Consider the following 25,159-nt stretch of genomic DNA (forward strand, 5'->3'; position numbering starts at 1 on the left):
ATCAATTTATATATATATATATACACACACAATTGAAGGATGTAATACAATATGCATAATAAAATCAAAATATATTAAAATAAAGCTTTGGTTAAAGCTTAAAGTTAAGTTTTTATTAATGCAAATGTTATAGGTTCAAACCACACCAAACGTAAACTTTTATTAATTTTCTAAGAAAACGAAAAAAGAAGAGTCTTGAATAATATAATTTATGTTAAATATAGAAGGATATTATTGTAATTCCTCTAATAGAGTTAGTGTCCAGTTAACTTGTGACACCAATTCAATAAGTGATTTAAATAATAGTATAATTTTTTGTTTCAGTTTTAAAAATTAAAACGACTAAAATAAAAATTATAAAGGAGAGCATTTTTTAATATCAAACTTTTATTTCATAAAAAATATTTAATAAGTTTATTTGGTTACTTATTTATAATTAAAGATAACAAAGAGTAAATTAAAAGAAAAGGACGATTTAAAAAAAATTTAGGAATTTAGGTCATTTTTATCATATTTAGGGAAATAAGTCAATTTTGAAGGAGGAAAACATTTTTTATTTCTCTTCAAAATTAGCTTATTTCTTTAAATATAGAGAAAAAGGGTCTAAATCCCTAAATATTTTTTAAAATATACATTTTCTTCTAATTTACCCAAGACAATATAGCAATTTTAAGGTTAAAATCTATTGTTAGTCCTTGTATTTCTATAAAATTTGAGATTTAGTTCTTGTACTATAAAAGTTAAAAATCCAATCCTTTACTTTTCAATTTAAAATTTCTAGTTTAATCATTATCATTGTTGGTAGTTATCGTGAAAATTTATTACTTTAACATGTTTATTTTTCGTTAATTATATGATGTCATATAAGACTAGCCTAATTAATATGACAGATTGATAAATTTTGATGAAAAATAATACTCATGTAATGATTAAATTGAAATTTTTAAATAAAAAGTACGACTTTTTAAATATAAATACTAAATTTCAAAATTTACCAAAATATAACAACTAACCTAATTTTTAATAATTACGAAACAGAAAAACCAAAGGGATAGGTTAGGTATTTTAATAATTCAAATCTCATGAATTGGAACCAAAAATTCCGAAACAAAAATAAGAGACTATGCTCTGTCTCTTTCAATAATAATTCTTCAGTTCAAATTTTCTCTCAATCTAAACAGCAACTATTTAGTGTAGATGGAGGTTAATTTAACGGGAGGGGCGGTGGATCTGATCATAAAGAAGATGTCAAGCCACCGATGGTTGCTGAACCGAAAGCTGAACAATCGATATCAAATGGCGCGGTGAAGATGGAGATTGATGAGGAAACTAAAGAAGATAAGATCTTGACCGAAGCCAACAGAGAAAAAGGTCAAGGAGAAGAAGAAGATATGGTTGTTCGCGAAATCGACGTCTTCTTCTCTCCTTCAATTGATGCCGACGCTCAGGTGATTGCATTTTTCTATTTCCTTTATTGTTTAATTTTCAGTTTTGCTTATTGTTTTCCCCCTTTTGGAATAAAATTGCAGTTATATGTTTTGCAATATCCTCTAAGGCCTTGCTGGCGACCATACGAATTGGATGAGCGATGCAAGGAGGTTCGTCTGTTTTTTCCCTTCAATTTCTTTTTCTTTTTCTTTGTATGAATCAATCTTAATCTTTAGTTATACAAAAGTTTTGCCATCAGCTGATGTAGAGAATCCTAAGCTTGTTGCCTGGTCAGATTCAGTGGTTGATTTGCTTGATTTGGATCCTAAAGAGTAAGGATTGCTTTACATTGGATTTCAAAACATAGTAGCGAATGAATGATGAATGGTGATGGGCATCAGGGAAATCTGTATTCCGTATTTAGACCCTAAAAGTAAGTTCAACTGGTTTTAAATTAAAGAAAAATGAAGCTGAAACGAAGAGATATTTTCTGGAGCATGTGTTTCTACTCATTAAACCCTAAAAACAAGCTCCAGAGTCTAAATTACTTCTAGCCTCATCAAATGGGCATCGGCTTTTGGCTTTTGAAGCGATAACTCTGTCTGGCACTGCCTTTGCTCCCATTGCAGGCCAAATTCCCAGGACTTTGTGTTTGATGAAGAAATAGAAGAAGAGGATAGTTAATGAATATGTGCGTGAATATAGGATTGGTTCTGGCAGCTATGGAAAAGTGGTAAGGATATCATTGAAAGACACTGTGTTACATAAGTTGTAGAACATAATTAATTATGACCCATTTTGTTTGCTTGTGTGGCAGGTTCTATATCGAAACAGTGTAGATGGGAAACACTATGCTATTCAGGTTAGTGGCTTGTTTTGATACAAAAGTGATTGTACTTTGAACGCAAAAATGACAATAACAACTGAAAACGATGTAGTAATTGTGTCCACTCTCTGGCTCCGCTTCAACCTACATTTACTTGTTTAGTAGCAAAAAGTTGAAGCATTTAAAACTAGATAAACATTTTGTTTTTCGTTATATATATTCCTATAGCCTAAATGTTGCCACTTTATACCAAATTAAGGTTTTGCCATGCAATAATGAGTTATTTTATATTTGCATGTGGGAACTTGGGTTGTATTTCATATCTGTTTATCATTGAAACTGAGATCTAGTATTTGAAAAAATTGCCTTGGAATGTTTAAATTTCAACATTTGTATGAAATAATTGAACAAAGGGGAAGGGAGGGGGAGACCGGGGATCAATTTGCAAAGCTAACAGTGAACATATACCAATGATTTATGGAGATGTCATGCTATTTCTCTATGTGTTTGGTATTTTAATATTTTTTCTGTACAAACATTGAAGTTCATGTTTTGTTTTTAAGGCTTGTTTTGTGTTTGAAATGGCTTCTTATTTTGTGCTATATGTTTCATCATCTCTAGTTTTCTGATAGAAGAATTTAAAAGTGAGATGGATTAATTGGCATATATAGGATACATAATCCTATAGAAGGATTAGATTGGAAACGCCTTATGAATAGGGTTATCTTGAATAAGTTTAGGGCATCTTGTCATGTATGCACGGAAATAAGATAAGCTATGATCATTTACTCATCAACTTTGCATTGTAATACCTAATATATTATCTTATCAAGAAAATTCTCTGTAGGATTAATTCATTGCCCATAATCTTGAGAAATTTATCTTTCATGCCTTGGTTTTGATTGTTATTGTTGGTGCAAGAGGCAGCAACAAGCTGTTTCTAGTCTTGCTTGAGTAGTAAGCCTCGAGCCTTGGTGAAGAAGCAAACTCGGAAGCAGAAAACAGAAAGATGAAGCTAGCAAGTGAAAACAGAAAAGAGAGAAGAAGATTGAATGAAAAATGAGCTGATATCTTTCATTAACAAAACAACAAGGCATTAAGCCATTACATATATCAGTCAATAAGTAAAACAAACAAGTAATCACCTAATAACATACCTAACACCACTAAAATGCCTAGTAACTTGGTAAACTTGATTGAAAAACAAAAAACTTCTACCTAAACTTGTCATTCAGCACCTAATTACATCAAAATGCAGCTACCAACTAAGTTTGATCCTAACTAAATACAAAACATTCAATTAAGGAAACTAAATGGATAGCTTCAGCTTGCTACACCAATTTTGCTGTTGAAGCACGTTCCTTGCATGGCCACCTTTGCTGCTACATGGGAGCTGACTTCAACACTCCTCCTCAGCTTCTATGCAGCAGACTCCTAGCTCCCTCTTCAGGCTTAGAAATCTTGATACACCAAGAGGCTTTGTGAAGATATCAGCAATCTGATTTTCAGAACTGCAATGGATTAGCTCGATCTCTCGAGCTTGTTCCATTTCTCTTATCACGTGGAGTTTGATGTTGAAATGTTTTGTCCTGCCATGGAAGACAGGATTTTTAGCAATAGCAACTGCTGACTTGTTGTCACAATGTATCACAGTTGCTTCATTCTGCTGTAGATTCAAGTCGCTCAAAATTTTTCTCAGCCACATAGCTTGATTAACAGCATTGGCAGCTGCTACATACTCTGCTTCTGCTGTCGATTGAGCCACCATTGTTTGTTTTCTTGAGCTCCAACAAATCATAGCTGAGCCAAGTGTAAAAGCATAGCCAGAAGTGCTCTTCATGTCATCCTTTGAACCAACCCAATCGCTATCAGTGTAGCCAATCAGTTTAAACTCTTCAGCCTTTCTAAACTGTATTCCATGGTTTAAGGTACCTTTGATGTATCTTAGCACCCTTTTCCCAGCCTTGTAATGTTGCTGGTTACAGCAGTGCATGAACCTTGATAGCATGCTCACAGCAAACAGAATGTCAGGTCTTGTTGCTGTCAAATACAATAAACACCCAACAAGGCTTCTGTAATCTGTTTCACAGACAGATTCATGTTCCTCCTGGCTCGATAGCTTTATGCCAATAGCCATTGGTGTGCTCACTGGTTTACAATTCTCCATTGAGAATTTAACCAGCACTTTCAAGGCAAATGTCTTTTGTTTCAAGAAGATTCCTCCTTCTACTTGATTGACTTCCATTCCTAGGAAATATGTCATCAATCCCAGGTCTGACATCTCAAACATTTCCTTCATTCTTGCTTTGAAATCAGCCATCATAAACTTGTCTCCTCCAGTTACTAGAAGATCATCAACATATAGTGACACAATAAGCTGTGTTTCAGCTCCATTCCTCTTAACATAGAGTGTTGGCTCACTAGCACTCCTTTCAAATCCCAAACTGACCAAATATGAGTCAATTCGAGCATACCAGGCTCGAGGGGCCTGTTTTAGGCCATACAAGGCCTTTCTTAGCCTATACACCAAATGTTCCTTACCAGGCACTATAAAACCTGGGGGTTGCTCGATGTATATCTCCTCTTCCAAGAATCCATTGAGGAATGCAGACTTGACATCCATTTGGTGGATTGTCCACTGGTTCTGAGCAGCAACTGCAATCAGCAATCTGATTGTATCGAGTCTGGCTACTGGAGCAAATGTTTCCATGTAGTCCAGACCATACCTTTGACTGAAGCCCTTTACAACTAATCTGGCCTTTAACTTGTTTAAACTTCCATCCGCATTGTGCTTCACTCGATAGACCCATTTTACACCGATAGTCTTTCTGTTGGCAGGCTTTTCAACCAATTCCCATGTCTGATTCTTTACAATCATGTTGATTTCATCAACCATAGCTTGTTTCCAACCTTCATCTGCCTCAGCCTCTTCAAAACTGCTAGGTTCTGCTATTGCAACCTGTGCCCTTTCATAAATATCTTCTAGGGGCCTTGTGCCTCTCACAGGCACATCATCAACATCCATTTCAGGTCCTAGCTGCTCAAGTTCAGCTTGATTAGGCACTAGGTCTTCTGAAACTGCTTCTGGCTCATTTTTCTCCCAGTTCCAGCAGGCTTTTCATCAAAGATGACATCTCTGCTCACCTGGACTTTGTTTGTCAAGGGATCCAAAATCCTGTAGCCCTTCTTGACTGAGCTGTAGCCTACTAGAACACCTGGTTGAGCCCTTTTAGAGAGTTTGTCTCTCTTTGCTGCTGGTATTTGTGCATAACACAGGCAACCAAACACCTTCAGATGTGCCAGGGAAGGCCTGAAACTGAACCAAGCCTCGAAGGGTGTCTCGGATGCAAGAGCTTTGGTAGGAAGCCTGTTCTGAAGGTAAACAGCAGTGTTTACTGCCTCAGCCCACATGGTCTTGGGCAGTTTCTTTTCAAACAGGAGACATCTGGCCATATCCATCAAACTTCTATTCTTCCTTTCAGCTACCCCATTCTGCTGAGGTGTGTAGACATTTGTAAGCTGATGTTTGATACCAGCATCATTGCAAATGGCTTGAAACTGAGCTGAAGTGTACTCAGTGCCATTGTCAGTCCTTATCGATTTCAGCTTGCAACCTGTTTCTGTTTCTACAGCATTTTTAAACTTCACAAACACTTGAGCTACCTCAGACTTGTGTTTTAAAAAGAAAATCCAGCAAAACCTTATAAGATCATCAATAAAGAGGATGAAATACCTGTTTTTGCTGAGTGATTCAGTCCTCATCGGGCCACATACATCAGAGTGCACCAGCTGCAGTCTTTCAGTAGCTCTCCAAGCTGAATTTGTAGGAAATGGCAGTCTTGCCTGTTTTCCCATTTGGCAAACTTCACACACATCATCATGCTCCACTGAGCTGATGAAGTTCTCTGCCAAGCCCTCTTTGGCCAATCGAGCCATTGATCTGAAGTTGGCATGTCCAAGCCTTTGATGCCAAAGCTTGGAGTCTTCAACAGAGGCTGTGTATGCTGAGTTTGAGTCATTTGCCCAGTGAACCTCAAAGCATTTATCAGTCATTGTGACTGTCATAAGGCTTGATCCACTTGGATCAGTAATGTGGCATTGTTTATCCTTGAACACAACAGAATAACCTTTCTCGAGCAGTTGAGCTATGCTGAGAAGGTTTCTGTCAATCTGTGGTACCAACAGCACATTTGGAATGATCTTGTTGCCTGTGGGAGTACATATCAGCACTTCTCCTCTTCCTTCAGCCCTTATAAACTGACCATTTCCAACCTTGACCTTGGTTTTATAACTTCTGTCCAAGGTTTTAAACAAGGAGGCATCTGGTGACATGTGGTTAGTGCAACCACTGTCCAGCAACCAGCCTTTAGAGCATTTCTTCTCAGAAGCTACACAGGAAACAGCAAAGACCTGTTCTTCTTGGTCACTACTGTCCTCAGCTACTCGAGCTTCAACCTTTGACTGCTGAAATTGATTCTGCCTTGGCTTACTTCTGTTTTTGCAGACCCTTTCAACATGGCTCTTCTTCTTGCAGTGTTGGCATACTGCATCTGGCCTAAACCAGCATCTGTCTTCTGGATGGCCAGGCTTCTTACAATGTCTGCAGGGCTGGTCATTGCTTCTTGCAGCATCAGGCTTAGGCCTGTTTTTCCAAGGCTTTTTGCCTCTTTGAGCATTAGTGCTCGAGGTTTCTCTGGCCTTGGCTTGAAATGCACCTTCTTGGTGATCTTCAGCTCTGCTAGCTCTCCTTTGTTCCTGAGCATAGAAGGTGTTGATTAGCTCAGTCAAAGAGATGCTAGCAAGGTCTCTTGAGTCCTCTAGGGAGGATATCTTGGCCTCATATCTCTCAGGCAAAGTGGAGAGGACTTTCTCCACAATTCTTGCCTCATCAAAGTGCTCACCTAGGAGCCTTATGCTGTTAACCACTGCCATAATTCTATCTGAGTACTGCTTCACTGTTTCTTCTTCCTTCATCTTCAAATTCTCGAAATCCCTTCTCAAGTTTAACAGCTGCTGTTGCCTTGTTCTCTCAGTGCCTTGAAACTCCTCCTTAAGCTTATCCCAGGCCTGTTTTGGAGTCTCACAGGCCATGATTCTGGTGAAGATGACATCTGACACACAGTTCTGGATGCAGGACATGGCTTTGTGCCTTTTGGTCCTCTCATCAGCATGTTGCCTAATCTGAGCTACTGTGGGATTAGCCCTCAGTGGTGCTGGCTCAGTATCTGTGTTGACAACTTCCCACAGATCGAAGGCCTGTAGGTAAGTCTTCATCTTGACCAGCCATATGTGAAAGCCTTCTCCATTGAAGACTGGTGGGGCTGCTGGTGAAAATCCTGAAGAAGCCATCAAGTTCCTTGTTTTGAAGCAACAGGTCCACTAAGACAAGAGCTCTTGATACCAATTGTTGGTGCAAGAGGCAGCAACAAGCTGTTTCTAGTCTTGCTTGAGTAGTAAGCCTCGAGCCTTGGTGAAGAAGCAAACTCGGAAGCAGAAAACAGAAAGATGAAGCTAGCAAGTGAAAAACAGAAAAGAGAGAAGAAGATTGAATGAAAAATGAGCTGATATCTTTCATTAACAAAACAACAAGGCATTAAGCCATTACATATATCAGTCAATAAGTAAAACAAACAAGTAATCACCTAATAACATACCTAACACCACTAAAATGCCTAGTAACTTGGTAAACTTGATTGAAAAACAAAAAACTTCTACCTAAACTTGTCATTCAGCACCCAATTACATCAAAATGCAGCTACCAACTAAGTTTGATCCTAACTAAATACAAAACATTCAATTAAGGAAACTAAATGGATAGCTTCAGCTTGCTGCACCAATTTTGCTGTTGAAGCACGTTCCTTGCATGGCCACCTTTGCTGCTACATGGGAGCTGACTTCAACAGTTATTTACTGCCTTTTTATGTATTCCCGCATTGTATCATGTTGTCCAAGGGATTAACGGTACAGCTCTTTATCGGTGTTGCAGACCAGATTTTCCCCTTAAATTTTATGGGGCTTCTCCCTTGGCAGGAGCGTAAGTATTTGTCTTCTGTTCTTTTTACAAATTAATTTCTACTACTTCCTTAGTCACTCTCCATTTGGTCTTCATTGATATTTGACTAATTTGACAGGGTGCCATATGCTCAATGCTATGGAGGACATCAGTTTGGCACGTGGGCTGGTTGACTGGGTGACGGTCGTGCTATTACTAAGGCGTGAAGCTGAGGTGAGCCTTTGTGTTTGTTTATACCTCTTCTCTCTTTTGTCCTTTAAATTTCATTCTTTTCCTTTTGCACGTGAACCTTCTTTAAATATGTTTGATTGCCTTTCTAACTAAGAAAGTCTTATGATTTCAGGAGATTCAAAAGATTGTAGTTTTCGAAGGTGCATTTGAAAAAAAAATTATTATCATGGAGGAGGAAGGAGGTTTTGATGGGGGTGTGGTTGTGCAGATGGTTCATCAAATTTAATTCTGGACCTCAATGAATTTGTTTTGGCTTGTTTGTTGTTAGAGCAATTATTTTATTTTCCTTTTTTTTTGTAAATTCTTTTTACATTGTCTGTGACTTCTTTAGCTAAGTCATGTGTAGTGTATTTTGATTGTTGGATCGATTTTTGTAGTGAATATTCAACCTTTATTTTAATTTTATATTTTTTAGTTACATTTAAAGCGCAATTTCTATCATTATTCACTGTAAATGTTTATGAAAATATATTAATATTGAAATAATAAAAAAATAGAAAAATAATGTCTTAGATGTGTCTATCCCAACTTTTTTAAGATTGTTTTAGATGGGTCTATCTTAACCTTTTTTAAAAGGTTGCCTTAAACAAAGTTTATTCCAACCTTTTTAAGGTTGTCTTAGATAAGTCTACTCTGATATTTTTAAGGTTGTCTTAGACGGGCCTATCTCAACCTTTTTTAAAGATTACCTTAGATAAAATTTATCTCAATCTTTTTAAGGTTGCCTTAAATGGGTATGTTGGAAAATGTGCTCATATTATAGTAAAAATGTATTTGAATGATAAATAAATAAAGTTAATTTCACATTTCACTATTATCTCTTTTGTATTTCTATCTAATTTCACATTTCAATATTATGTCTTTTGTATTTCTATATTTTATATTTTGCATGCATAGTGAAATTGTGACAAGCAAATATTCGCTCATTAATTGTCTAAGTTCAAACTGAAGATAAGTGGTATCATTTTTGATCAAGTAAAATTAAATTAATCAAATTAATTAAAGATAATATGATATTTTTTGAAATTAATTTTCAAGTCAGGCAATTGGATGGGTAATAGAACTTGAAAATTGGACCTGAAATTTTAAATTAGGATTCGGAACCCAAAACCGAGACCAAGACCCAAAAGTTGGTTGAACCAGGCCCGGTATGTAAAACCTGGCCGACGGTCCAACCGGTGACTAGACCGAATCGGTCGGGTCGTCACTAACCCGGACCGAACGGGCAATAGTCAAACTGGTTCGGGGTGCCGTAAGGGTGTCACACCTGTATCACTAGACATGGTAGTGTCGGAGGATGCAACGGCGGCGTCTCGGTGGTTGGCGACAATTGGTTGGCATTCGGTGGTTGAGTAGTAGAAGAGTTACACTCCTACTAGGATTCTACCAGAGAATTTGATTTCAGATTAACTATTCCAAAAATAATATTATTTTAATAGTTTAATATTAAATTTAATTTAATGTTTATCTTGTAGATAAATATTCTATTATTTTAATAAGATTTAATATTAAATTAATATAATATTTATCAAGATAAATATTATATTAATTTAATATTAATGTGATTAAGTTTAATTATAGTTGAACTCTCTAAGCTTTTTCTATATAAAGAGAGCCTTGGGTTATTATTTCACGCACACTTGAATTCAAGAAAAAGTTATAGAGAGAAAATTCTCTAAAAATATTATTTTAGAAAATTTCTAGAGATATTTTTCTGATTTACAACTTGACCCAAAAGTTTTGAGAAATTGTAAAATTACTCCACTGGTAATTTTTGTGAAAATTTTTTCTGATTCGAAGCGAGCTCACACTCGACAAACGTGAGCTTGAAGATAACGGAGAAGACTACTGGGTCGAAGCGCTAATCCTAGATGAATTGAAAAGATACAATTTTGATTAGATGTTTATTACTTTAGATATCACAACCAAGAGCTAAATTTAAAAAAAAAATTTAAAACTCTACTTTCCCTAAATTTATTTTCTGTTGTGTTTTCCAAACTCGATTTTTTCAAACAGGGTATATCCCAACCTTTTTAAGATTGCCTTAGATGGCTCTATCCCAACCTTTGCCTTAGACAAGGTCTATCCCAACCTTTTTGAGGTCGCATTAGACAGGTTTATCCCAACCTTTTTTAAAGGTCGGCCTTGATTAGGTTTTTGCCAACCCTTCAATAAAGGTCAGCTTGTGTTGACTTATACCAAGGTTTTTCAAAAGTGTTGTGACACCTATGCCAATTATAGTAAAAAGGACCTTTTCAGAAGCGTTGGGAGAAGTGTCGCGACACCTATACCAACCTTTTTTGCGTCGTCTTAAGTCAAAAAAAGTGTTGCAGTAGGCATGTTTTGTTGTAGTGGGGAGGAGATATTTCGTGATGTTGAAAGTTGGTTAGCAGTGGTGAATGACACCAACCATGCTGCAACATAATTGTTGGAGGATGAAGAGAATGTAAAGAAGAGGTGTCTCGCTAGGTTTTGTCCTAATTTCAAGTCTTGTTATCAGTTCAGCAAGAAAATGGAAAAAGAGGCTGACAAGTGACACCATTGATCATGTCAATTTATCATAGCTTATTTTGAGATAAATGTGAAATCATTGTGAAACAAGTCAATTTTCAAGTTTCATGTTAACTTTGGAGTTTCACTTTTGTTGGGTTTTTGGGGTTGTGAGATGTTCTTAGCTCCGTATATGAATTGGAATGGGGAATAGTCAAGTTTTGTGGCTATGAATATTGGGTTCGATTCATGTTTTAATGTTGAATATGAATTGTGAGATTTTTTTTGCCAAAAAAATCACATTTTTTTTATGCTTGGACACTTGTTAGTGTGCAAAGGATATGATAGTAAAATAATAAATAACTATCACATATAAGTATATAAATTATTTGAACAAATTAATGCCATTGTAAAAGTAAAGGACCAAATTATGTAAAATTAAAATATAAAGATTAAATATCAAATGTGAGCATAGTGGAAAAACCGAAACTGCAAATTTACCATTCTCTTAAAATGACTAAAAAGGGGAAAAAATCATGTTATTGTTATAAAATAAAGAGAGACGGAGAGAATAAAGAGTAAAGAAAATATGAAAGCAATAAAGAATGTACTTTATCGATCAAATGGATGATTACAATGCTTCATCAGAGTCTCTATTTTTAGGCATAAGAAGTATAAAAGAAGTAAAGATCTAATTCTAATAACTATTAGAATTTAAAGTACATCAAAATTTTATCTTCAACATGATGGACATCCACTTAATAAGATATTCATAACACTTCCCCTTGGATGTCCATTGGTAGATAATGTGCCTCTTTAAAACCTTATTAGGAAAAATCCTGTGGGATAAAAACCTAATGAAGGAAAAAGAGTACACAATCTTCTATTACAAGTTGCCTTATTAAAAACCATTACCAGGAAAACCCAATGGGACAAAACCTTGGTTAAAGGAAAACAATACAACTTATTTTCAGACTCCCCCTGATGATAACATTACATTACATCTTTGAGTCGACGCATTCCAATCTTGTGTAGTAGTCTTTCAAATGTTAAAGTTGGCAATGCCTTAGTAAAAAGATATGCTAAATTATCACTAGAACGAATTTTTTGAACATTTGTATCACCTCTTTTCTTAAGATCATAGGTGAATAATAATTTTGATGAAATATGTTTCATTCTATCACTTTTGATGTAACCACCCTTCAATTGAGCTATACATGCTGCATTATCTTCATATAAGATAGTTGACATCTTTTCCTATAAAGGCAAATTACATATTTTCTGGATATGTTAGGTCAATAACCTTAGCCAAACACACTCTTGACTTGCCTCATGCATTGCAATTATTTCTGCATGATTGAAGAAGTGGCAAGTAATGTTTGCTTTGTTGACGCCATAATATGGTAGTACCCTCACATGTAAATAAATATCCTATTTGAGATCAACCTTTATGTGGATCTAATAAGTATCCAACAACAGCATAGCCAACTACTAGGGATTTTAAATCATTTGAATAAAATAACTCCATATCAATGGTCCCTCTGAAATATCTAAATACATGTTTAATTCTATTCCAATGTCTACATGTTGGAGAAGAACTAAATCTTACTAACAAGTTTACAATGAAAGCTATATCAAGTCTTGTGTTGTTTGCAAGATACATCAATGCCCCTATGGCATTTAGATATTACACTTCAGGACTAAGAAACTCTTCATCATTCTCGCAAGGACGAAATTGATCTTTATTCACATCTAACAATTGTAAAACCATTGGAGTACTTAATGGGTGAGCTTTATCCATGTAAAATTTCGTTAATATCTTTTCCATATAAGTTGATTAATGAACGTGAATTTCATCTTTTAAATGCTCGATTTGTAATCCATAAAACTTTGTTTTTCCAAGATTTTTCAGCTCAAATTCTTTATTTAAACAATTTATTGTATTTTGAAGCTCTTCAGGAGTTCCAATAATATTTAGACCATTAACATAAACAACAATTATCACAAAATCTGATCCAAACCTTTTTATAAAGACACATGGATAAATTGGATCATTTTTGTAACCTTCTTTTAACAAGTATTCATTAAGAAGATTGTACCACATACGTCAGATTGTTTTATTTCGTATAAACTTTTCTTTAATCTGATTGAGTAATTTTCTCAAGAAACTCTATATCTTTTGGGGATTTTAAATTCTTCAGGGATTTTCATATAAATTTCACTATAAAGTGTACCATATTAATAGGATGTAACAACATCCATTAGATGCATGTCAAGTTTTTCACGTACTGCCAGACTAATAAGATATCTAAATGTGATTGCATCCACCACAGGAAAATATGCCTCTTCATAATCAATGTCGGGCCTTTGCGAAAATCCTTGTGCTACAATGCGGGCTTTATATCTTACGACTTCATCAATTTCATTTTGTTTTCACATAAATACCCATTTATATCCTACTGGCTTTTACACCTTTAGGTGTTTGGACTACAGGTCCAAAAACTTCACGTTCAAAAAGTGAACTCAATTGTTCTTGAATTGGATCTTTCCATTTTGACCAATCTTTTCTATGTTTACATTCATTAGTAGATTTAGGCTCAAGATCCTCATTTTCTTTCATTATTTTAATAACAATATTATAAGCAAAATTGTTGTCGACAACTACTTTTTTTTTTCAGTTCCATCTTTTTCTCGTATTGACATAACTTATCGAGATCTCATTGTTGAGGCTCAATTTTGGCCTGGGTCCAAGACCCAAATATAAAACCAAAAACAAAAAAAATACATTAAGAGTCTATTTTACAAAACAAACAGTAGGCCCAATTTCCACATTGAAACCCAAACCCAAATGACCCAAACAATAAAAAACCCTAAAGCCCAAGTTAGCCCAAACACATAAACAAAACAACAAACCCTAGCCTCCCTAATCTTCTTCAACCGCCGCTCCTCCCACTTGACTTGTCAGCATGTCCACTGCTCGAGGTGGCCTTCTTGCACCATAATAGCTCACCAACTCCTCTGCCACACCTGCAAACAAGCAAAAAAGAGGACAAAAAGGAGAAGAGAACCAAAACAAAACGCAAACAATAGCAGAGGCAAAGAAAAAATAATATTTTCCTAATATTGTAATCGGCTATAAAGCCGAAAAGAAATCATATTGTAAGAGGGAAAAATATAAAAAAAAATAATGATTTTGAAACAGATCGTATTCAAAAATCGAAAGGTGATTCCTTTTTCTTTTCATTTTCGTCTTATCTCAATAATACTTGTAATAAATAAGAATAAAAAGGGCTCACCTTAATCGATCGGCTTCTTCTCCGACGAACATCGCCGGCGTTTGAACACCTTAGACCCATGAGGGTTCGGGCAAGGGTTCGAAAGGCGTTGAGCCCCCCATTTCATTTATTTTTTTAATTTCTAAAATAAATATATTTTTTAAAATACAACAGAAGGAAAAAGGGAGAAATTTTGGGCTCTCCGGCCACCATGGACGACGGCGCTATCGCCGGCGGCCGACGGCCGCCACGGTGGTCCTGTGACGTAGTTTGGCCAGACGTGGGGCTGAAGGGAAAAGAGAAAAGAGTTGAGAGAGAGTTTTGAATTTTTTTTAAAAAGGAAGTGGCTAAAATGAGATTTTTGGGCTTAATTTTTGTATTTATATACACCCTAATACGACGTCGTTTAGGGCAGTCTTCTGAAGCCCTAAAACGTCGTTTTGGCATGGATCAAACTGACTCGACCCATGATCCACTAGGATCCGCGCGTTTTGGGTAAAAATGGGGTATTTATGTGCTTAGCCCTTCCGCTTTTTACTTGTTTCAATTGTATCCTTTTTGCTTTCTTTCTTTTTAATTCGGCCCATAATTTTGCTTTCTTTTTATTTCGGTCCTTTAGGAAACAGTGCGCCTTAAAGACTAGGGATGTTTTCCCATTCAGTCCTCATTTTATCGCACGCATTTAATTTTAGTCCCTATTTCATTTTTTTATTTAATTTATTATGATTTATATTCTAATTTTGTTTAACCTTCAATTTAATCCCTTTTATGGTCTCATTTATTATTATTTAAGATTTTAAATTTCATTTTAATTTCAGTCTATCTCTTTTAGTTTCGCTTAAGTTTCAATTTAACCCTTTTATTTTAATTAATTAATTAATTAATTTACTTGTTTATATGTTCATTATTCTTTTATCTTATTTATTTGCTCGTTCGTTTACCTGTTTATATATATATATATATATTACATTCGTATTTTATTATAATCCTTGTGTCCATTTTTTTATTGTCCTTTCGTTCCTCTTTAAATTTTTGTTTTGTTTTCATTTAATTATTTTATTTATAATTTTGTTATTGTTGCCACTTCATCATCTATCATTATTGCTTTATTGTTGTTTATTCCTTTATCCATTTATTATCTTCTTATATATGTATATATACATATATTTTTAAAGGAAACTGAATTATTTATTCTACCTATTGTTATTATTATTATTATTACTATCTATATTTAGTTATTTACCTATGTTTCATTACAAATTATACTTTTAATTTCATTTATCTTTTGACTTGATTCTTTACTTTCAATATTTTTATAAACTATTTTCCTTGTATTTATTTTTGTCCTTATTTTAGTTATTTCTTTATCTTTATTATATTTCAAAAATCGGTATTGTCATTTCATGTGCATGTTTTATCATTAGTGTTATTGCCGTTATCATTGTTATTATTTATTAATTATTCTATTTTCCTTTGATTGTTAATATTGGAATTAAAGTGATATGTATTATGGATTGCTTATTAGTATACTTACATTATTGCCACTTATTAGCATAACATTTTATTCGTTTACCATTTTAGAGATTACATCGATTCTTACCCAAATACGCAAAAATAAAAATTTCAAAATAAGGCAATATTTCGTGTTTGGAAATTCGAGGGATCGTGCCCTAACGTACTGGGTCTCGATTTTTCTCGTTTGACCCAAATAATCGAATACCCTTTTTAATTAAAACGCATAACTTTTGAAAATCAAAAGACAAGCTTATTCTTGAGGTTTTAAAATGTTGTGTCCTAACTTACTGGATGTGGCATTTTATTACTTAGGGATAAGGAGGTCTTTAACATCTGTTTCGATTTACGCAAGCAAATTCTTCGTAAAAAAAATCAATATTAAAAAGAGAAGATCGTATTTTTAATTCTTTTTGAGTTTTTAAATTTTGACATTAAGACATTAATTAATCAATTAGGTACCAATTTTGGGCGTTACGAGGGTGCTAATCCTTCCTCGTACGTAACCAACTCCCAAACCCGTTTTCTCAAATTTCGTAGGCCAAAATCGTTGTTTTAGTAAATCGAAGTATTTTATTAAAATAACTAAATTTCTAGGTGATCCGATCATACCTAAATAAAAAAGGATTAGTGGCGACTCTCATGTTCGTTTTCATTTTCAAAACCAAAGTCGATTCCCGTTTTCAAAAAATAGTTTCGACACTCATTATTTTCATCATTTCCATTTTCACTTTTAGGTACCTGAATCTCTTCTTGAGTTTTACAATTAGTTATGTCATAGGTCTCTTCAGGAACCCCCGCCTCCACTATATGATCATTTTGAATGTTTGCTCCTTTACTTTTACGAGGATTTTTATCTTTGGAACTGACCGGTCTTTCACACTTCATGCATGGATTACTTTCTTTTGCATTAACAATTTGCGCTATTAGGACATCAATTCGTATTGGAGTATTTTCAACTAGTATGTGAGATTTAATGAATTTGGCAGTTTAATTGTAAAATGCATTATCTGTTGAACTTCTGGTTTACATTGCTTTGTACAGGATCTTAGACATTGATAATTCATTTCAAGTACTTTATTAATCCAACTTTTTATTCTCTCCCCCTAATGTTGAGAAAATTGATAACTCATATCATAACTAAATATCAAATTAATAGCTCAAAAATATTATAGGGAGACTCATATAAATATACATTCTCAATATCTTATTATGACCCATCTTTGTGCATTGTGGTGGAGCAGTTGGAACATATGCCGCACATCCAAAAATTGTAAGATAGGAAATATTTGGCTCTTGACCAAAAATCAATTGTAATGGGGAGTTTTTATAATTTATTGGTTTGATGCATACAACATGTAAATCAACATAATCTCATGCTAAAATAGAACGTTTGTTCTCATAAGTAATGATTTAGCTATTAGTTGGAGGCATTTGATAAACAATTCAGCTAAATCATTGTGTATGTGAACATGAGCTACAGGATGTTCAACTTTTATCTCAATTGACATGCAATAATCATTGAAAACTTGGGATGTAAACTCAACAATATTAGCAAGATGAATTGTTTTAATTGCATAATCTGAAATTAATCATTTAAACAAGCAATCTCGCAAATGACAAGTTGCAAGTTGATAACGCATGTGATTATTTTGTAGATGTATCTACCAAAAGCATATAATATCAAAACCATCCACATGGTAGATGAATGAGCCCATATTCATTTCAGAAATGCAAGACATTAAATATCAACTTTAGCTAGTGAGTTTCTAAGAACCAATTTTTATTGAAAACAAGCAACAAATGAGAATTCTTTAAATTAAAGAATCTTCTGGTTCTTTAATAGATGTCCATATGAATTCTCAATTAATTTTCGCATCATATACGATCCAGGATAGTCTAACTATTCACACCAGGTAGTAAACACATTTGTATTAGTAAACTTCTAGTTTACTTTAACATGTGTTTCAATTGTACTAAATTGTAACAAATTGAAATTTTATTATCATTTCTTTTAATTTGTATCCACATATAAGTACTATTGTGACATTTACTACTAGAAATGTCCAAATCAATGTGAAGTCTATAATGCCACTAAGTCAATAAATATAATTTCCAAATAATTATATGCAATATTCGCTTCAGGGAATAACAAATTTGGTGCTTTTTAAATATTAATATACTAGCTCTTCTGGAGCTTCCAACTAATTTTGTATTATCAAATATTGGAATAATATTTGTTTATTTCAGTACCAAATAAGATAAATATTTTCTATTTATAATGATAGAATTCATTACTACATTCTCATATCCTTCCTCAAAGAATATTAACAGAAACAACATATTTGGGCATACGCCACATATGTGGCCAATAATCTTTCATATCACATTGATAACATAAGTTATCTTTACCCTTTGAAGAGTTATCTTGAGAACTCTTATTGTTCTCTTATTTATTACTATGTTCCTACTTTTAGTGGTCTATGAGTATATCTTTTATTTTCTTTATGTTTACATTCACTTCAAGGAATGCAACAAATCTGGTAGGGTAGACTTCTAAACGCCACTATTGATTTTTTATTTCATAATCACCATCGTAAACATACGTGGATTTTAAATCAGAATCTATCCATTCATGTTGTCATGATTATTCTCCAATTATAATAAATATGATATAATAAATAAAATATAGTAAAATATACCTGAAGATCTTTAACATCATCATCATCACCTTGACTATTATCACGAGCATCCATTCTGAGATTGAATCTTTCAACATCCTGAAGATTGATTTGTGGGACGACTTCGAAATATTTTGAAAAAATAGAGAATCATCGTTCTGATAACGTGTTATAAAATAAAGAGAGACGGAGAGAATAAAGAACAAAGAAAATATGAAAGCAATAAAGAATGTACTTTATTGATCAAAGGGATGATTACAATGCTTCATCAGAGTATCTATTTATAGGCATAATAAGTATAAAAGAAGTAGAGATCTAATTGTAATAACTATTAGAATTTAAAGTATATCAAAATTTTATCTTGATCATGATAGACATCCACTTAATAAGATATTCATAACAGTTATTAGTTAGTCCAAATAATTAGCATTGTTAATAATTTTGGTAGTTGACATGGATTTAAAAAAGAGAGGATTATTTCAACTTATCATGCCAAAATAATTTTTTTGTTAGAATAGTATTATATTTAAAAAAATTCACGTAAAATTTTTTATCATAGTAATCAATAATATTAACTATTTGGATTATACATTATAAAAAATAGGACCAAATTACTGTAGAAATTCAAGTATAAAGATTAAATCTTAATTTAAGGCCTAGTGGAGGAACCAAAAGTGATATTTGACTAATTTTCTGTAAAATGAAAAAAATGGTTGAACACGTGTCAAGTAAAGGGACCAAAAGTGATATTTGACCAATACCGTATAAAATGTCAAAAGAAGAAAAAAAAACGGGAACTATACATGTGTCAAGGACCACGTATATATTTTTTGTCATTGGATTGATTAATCCAAAAGTATACTTTAAATTGCAAGGTCGTTGATGAATCCAAAATGTAAAAATTATTATTATTTTACTCAATCTTTTATCTTTCTATTAAGTTTATTAGAAAATACGTGTCATTTTCTAATTAGTCCCGTTCCTAACTACTAATGTTCGAAGACCAAAGGTTTTTTTTCTACATGAATTAGTTAAACCAACATTTAAATAAATGATTTCTTCTTATGAAAAAGAACATAAATATCTTTTAAACCTTGATTTATACATTTTTTATCCTAAGTCGTCGCTTTGTGTTTCAAGGGTTTTCCAGTCTCCTTTTGATTCTCTGCTCCTTTCATTTGCAATCTCACTTTCTTTTGTTTTTGGTTCTCAAAAGTTGGGTAAATTAGAAGAAACTAAAACTCTAACTACAGAAAAATTAACTTTTAGCAGCATTTTTTAGGCTTTTAGCGGCGCCTCTAAGTGCCACTAAAACTATTTACGACATTTTTCCAAGCGCCGCTAAAAACGCCTATGTTTTCGTCGCCGCTAGAGTTTGCGGCGTTTATTTGAAAAAAACACCGCTAAATGTCATGAAATTCAAAAAAAATATAAAATATTATAAAAGTCGTGAAAAATATAAAAAATTTAAAATTCATTATCAAAATATTGAATGATATAAATATAAAAATTTTCTATTAAAATTTTAACTTTAAAACTAAATACAAAAATTAATGAATTTAAATTTAGAATTTAAAATAATAAATTAATAACACAATTAAAATCCAAAAGTTAGAACTCAAGTTATCTTAAATATTAAAATAAAAATAAAAATTTAGAATCAAAACTAAAATAAATAATAAAAACTAGATTAAATATAAAACTATCAATAAAATAAGACATTATAATGAAGTTACTTAAATGAAATAAGGAAATGCATTAGACTTGGCGACCATTTCTCTCCACCCTTTCTGACGAGCTCTTATTTCCCACATTGCTGTTAATTTCATTTGAGCTGGCAGTGCTTCTTCAGCTTTCTCCCTTACTTCTTCGCACGTCTCCATACCCAAATTGCATTTGTCCGCTTCCTTTTGATATTGTGATGCTAACTTCTTAGCCTCGAGTAAAAAAAAAATTTATGTAAAAAATTATAACAATTAAGCAGTAGTGACATACAATTAATGATTAAAATAAAATAAAACATATATGTAACAAATAAATTGTTGGTCAGAAAAAGTTGTAAAAAATGAAAAAAGGCATTTGCAATCAATCTTAAAATTAAAGGTGATCTAAAAGGCATAGAAAATCAAATGTAAAATTTCTTTGTATTATGTTACTTTGTCCCATTTTCCAATAAATACATCCATCCATGATAAAGAAACAGGAAACTGACCTGTAAAGGAAGCATTGCACAGTCATGCATTAATTAAAGATAGCTAGAACCATAAAATTAGCTTAATTCTGCAGGGCAAAATTGCCAAAGATCAGATAATTAACATTTCCAAATACCCGATTGCCATCTTTAATAAAAATGGAAACTTGGAACTTTGCAGGGCAAGTAGCATAGAGAATGCTAATACAAAGCAACAAACATAATAGAAAGAAAGGCTAACAACAGCTTGCCATGCATGTAAGTATTCATAAAACAGGCATGAGTTTCAACTTTCAATAAATAGCTGCATAACTACCAAGCTAAATCCCATAGCCAAGGAAATGCATAAAAAAACATGACACCTGGGACAAGTGGCTTTGGCAAAAAAAGAAAAAAAGAAAATGCAAAACAAAGGAACTAAAAGCATAACAAGGGACAAAGAATTGATTGACACTACTATCATCTAAAAATTCAAAATGAAAGACATAAATGTAGAAGTTCGACAGTAAAGGACATAAATGCCAATGTACACTTTAAGATAAGCAATTAGCTTAAACAGGTCGTCACTATGCATGAATTCAACTAATTCTGGACCATGCATCCAACAAAAACTCAAACCTGAGAAAAAAGAAAAAAAAGTTAATGAATGACACATATAACATCAAATTAATAATAAAATATGCAATTAACAAGTCAATATTAACGCCACATATAACATCAAATTGCACAACTTAATATACTCAATACATTAGCATAAATAACATCACATTGAACAATGAATTTAACACATTCGAATAGATCAATTTTAAGCTCACTAATGGTTAATTTAGCATGTGAACAGCATATAAATGTTTGCATTTACAGCATGGTTTAATCAACTTCAAGCAGGAAATTAAATGCTGCAAATTTCCAGCATTCAAAATCATATATGGACAACATTAATATGACATTTTCGAGCATCTTAAAGACATTTGGAAAATTTGAAGAACCATTTGAACAACCACATTCGAACATCTTAAAGACAACTAAACTTTGTCTTGTTTTGGACAACTTTAGAGGTCAGCAAGGCATGTATTAAACCACGCCTAACATGTTTATTTCATCATGCTTTGAACAACAATAAACAACCATTAAGCATTATATTAAATCAACTCTTTAACACATTCGATCAACTTAAAATACATTATATAAAGTCATTGATCATGTTATTAATCATGTGCCTTTGCATGTACAGGCGTTACATCTAAAACCTACATAGTTTAAATAAAAAATATCACCAAATCCATGGCCTATCCTCAAACAATCTATTATTTAGATACGTAAACAAGTCAAACAGAAAGCAACTCATGGCAAAGCATTTTCCTGACCCACTATGTTAGTTGTTTTTATCTTTATTTCTTCCCTGAGTTCAACTTTAAACCTTAAAATATCTAAATATATTGATGGTCAGAATGCTTAATATTGCGGACAACCAACACAATAGTCTAATACTGGTTTATCTACTATGAAAAAATACTAAATTATAAGTTACATAGAGAACAATTTCAATTATTTTAACTTCAGAAAGCACCAAAAGAGTTGAACAACCTGCTTAAATTTCATCTGTTAAGGTGGAAAACCTCAGTTACACAAAAGCCTCTCTCAGCCTTTTTGAAATAAATAACCAGCAAAAATTCACACGGCGATAGAAACTAATTAAGTACCTGCTGCTCTGAAAGTGGCTTACATTGCATCAGCTGCGAGATCTGTTCATCGAGATCGAGGGCTGAGTCTGTTGGTGCACCCATTTTTGATAATTAAGTAGCAAGAATAGAAATGATAAAGAAAGGGAGAGACCATTAAAGCTGGTGGTACAAATTTAGCACAAAGGCCGAAAAGGTAAAATAGGAATCCAGAATATCTTTTATCCCTCGAAACCAAATAATGAAATTACATGACAAATGCCTTACTGGTATTTTAACTATAATTAGTACAGTTTTTATATTAATGGATTAAAAGTTTAAAGTTGTGATTAAATAGATTGCCAGGTGTAATATGTTCATTTTCTCTACAGAAAAAATTTCAAATTAGTAATTATAATTTTGAGTAAACAAACTTGCAGTGCATTCAAAGGTGTGCTTGATAAATGAAATTCTAGAGATGAGCATCCCACATATCATACAGCACTCTTATCAAATAGAAATGAGTTTCTCTTAATAAACAACTACTTTGATGATGCATTTTAGTTAACACTGCATTACTAAACAACTTTGCAGTGCATTAACAAGTGTATTTGGCAAAATGAAATTCTAGAGGCAAACATCTCACACCACTCTCATCAAATGGAAATGAATTTCCCTGAATAAATGCATTATTAACAAGCTTAAAAAAATTTAAAAAATGTTTTCCATTAGTAAAGACCATAATTTATTATTCTCATAATTGAGTGACCATTTATACATATAATAGTTGACAATTCATTGTACACTAAACAAGCACAATGATGGATAATTGGGAAATAAAAAGTAACTTACACAGATTTCCCCAGGAGCAGGCTCCAATGTGACAGTTCTCCCAGGATACTCAGGCGTCCCTCTGTTTCAACTGTAAGAACTTGAACAAATGTAGCTACTGTCGCACCAATTGCCAAACCATATCTAGAACAAACAGATTGTGGTATTATCTGCACATACAATTAAATAGCAATTAGAGCATGCATAGAGCTTGCTTCCTTTTTACCGCAGTTACATGTACTTCCATTTTCCAAGAGCAACTCTTAAGCCAGAATGGTTGGAAAACTAAGTGGCAAATGAGTATCACACATAAAAGTTAAACATATCACAGAATATCATGTTTAGCGTTTCAACAAGGATTGTTACTTGCGCCAAATTCAAGGGTACTTTCAATTCAAACCATGTAATGTGGTCTAACCTCACCAAATAGAAGAATCAAGGTCACTGATATTAGGATAGCACCCCAAGCAGTAACCAAGCTATCAAGGAAAATGGGAAGAAATGCATCTAAAACAGATACAATAAATCACAGGAAGAACACCTAAAGAACACAACAGAAACAATAGGTATTAATGTCCAAAAGAATTTATTTATTAGATAATTAATTGTGAGTACACCACCTATCCTCTGCTGCCATACCACAAATATCTTCAAAGGAATTTTTGTTTGAGCTAATTACATATTTATTGTTAATAGTAATAACATTAAATCACGGATTTCGCTACCTATTATTATTAATATAAATATAATAATAACGATAAAATTAAATACTACAATAAATAAATAAAATCCGGAATGCTTACCAACTCACTCCATATTTCATCACATTTGATCTATTTAAAGTCAAGTAAGAGGAGTTTAAACCTTAGACGCATCTTTCATATTTTTGTAACATAGACTTCACTTCTGTCTTCTTCGAAGACAACATAATCCAAGTTCGTTACAAAATATAGTGATAAAAATTGACCAAATTTAATTAATGTTATTTTCGTTTAGAAAAATGGGTTAAAATTCTTCTTTTTTTTTTTTAAAAGAAGAAGAAGAAAACCTAAAAATTACAAAAAGAAAAAAAGAGCGAGCATAGGGTGACTGACTGACCTGCCATCGCCATGGATTGAAGAGTTGAGGGTGGTCAAAAAGACAGGGATCCAAGTGCACTGCTGCAATCACTGGAAGCACGACTTTCCACCCACATGGAATATCATAACCTTTTCCACCACCCCCAGAAAAAAATAAAAAAGAAAAAGAAAAGGTTTTCAAGCTTCATTTTTTAATTAAAAGCTGCTTGATTAAGCAATTAATGAAATTAAAGTATTAGCATGTTTGAAACTCACCTTTATATCTAACATCTTTGAGAGCTTTTCTGTGGAGAAATCTGGCGACATTACCAAGCCTAAGTGTCTCGTTAATAGAAATGCAAGAAATGCATTTATAAAACAGATACAAAAAATAGAAGTTTCTAAAACAGATTTGAACTTCGGCGAAAATCAAAGGGATGGAGATTTAGAGAAGGAGATTTAGAGATGGAGATTTAGAGAAGCAAGAAATGCAGTGAGAGAGATGCTGAGGATTACGGATCAGTATGGCGATTACGGAATAGTATGGCGACACGAAAATGGTGGAAGGATTTTGATTTGGGGATTTCGATTTGGGGGAAAAATTAGATATGTTTTGGGGATACAGATTTTAGGGGGGAGATTTTAGGGGGAAATTTTAGAGGTTCTAATGGGTAAAATTTGGGGATAAAATTAATAAGGGATTTCGGGGTTATGGTTTAGGTGAAACAAAATAGGTTTTTAGTAGAATAAAACGGCGTAGTTTTGTTTTAAGTAAAATAATTTTTTGTGGTGTTTTTATAAAAAAGTCACTATTGCTTATCTTTTACGGTGTTTTTTAAAAAAATGCCACAAAAAATCATTTTATTTATTTTGCTTAAAATCCCTTGTTTTGTATGGTAAAAATTATTAGTCAAATGATTTTATAAAATATTTATTATTACTATTTTTTATAAATTAGATTT

At 33.1% G+C, this 25,159-nt stretch overlaps 2 long non-coding RNA genes across 8 annotated transcripts; one reads left to right on the forward strand and one right to left on the reverse strand.

Annotated features, from left to right (window-relative positions):
- Positions 1-1,092: 1,092 nt before the first annotated feature.
- On the forward strand, positions 1,093-8,903 carry LOC121209927 (uncharacterized). 3 transcript variants are annotated; one of them, XR_005905131.1, is made up of 8 exons: positions 1,093-1,448; positions 1,530-1,598; positions 1,676-1,861; positions 2,058-2,161; positions 2,246-2,290; positions 8,241-8,288; positions 8,386-8,480; positions 8,611-8,903. It is a non-coding gene; the product is annotated as an uncharacterized lncRNA (long non-coding RNA). The 3 variants fall into 3 exon arrangements; XR_005905132.1 differs by having other exon boundaries at positions 1,724-1,861; XR_005905130.1 differs by having other exon boundaries at positions 1,530-2,161.
- An 11,220-nt stretch (positions 8,904-20,123) lies between these two features.
- On the reverse strand, positions 20,124-24,940 carry LOC107892030 (uncharacterized). 5 transcript variants are annotated; one of them, XR_001682416.2, is made up of 5 exons: positions 24,474-24,893; positions 24,238-24,347; positions 23,558-23,680; positions 23,161-23,309; positions 20,124-22,418 (listed from the first exon to the last, which is right to left on the reverse strand). It is a non-coding gene; the product is annotated as an uncharacterized lncRNA (long non-coding RNA). The 5 variants fall into 5 exon arrangements; XR_001682419.2 differs by lacking the exon at positions 23,558-23,680 and having other exon boundaries at positions 20,124-21,265; positions 22,351-22,418; positions 24,474-24,890; XR_001682415.2 differs by lacking the exon at positions 23,558-23,680 and having other exon boundaries at positions 24,474-24,940.
- Positions 24,941-25,159: the final 219 nt, after the last annotated feature.

The sequence above is a fragment of the Gossypium hirsutum genome, chromosome A11 (assembly GCF_007990345.1).
Source record: "Gossypium hirsutum isolate 1008001.06 chromosome A11, Gossypium_hirsutum_v2.1, whole genome shotgun sequence".
In the NCBI taxonomy this organism is placed as follows: Eukaryota; Viridiplantae; Streptophyta; class Magnoliopsida; order Malvales; family Malvaceae; genus Gossypium; species Gossypium hirsutum.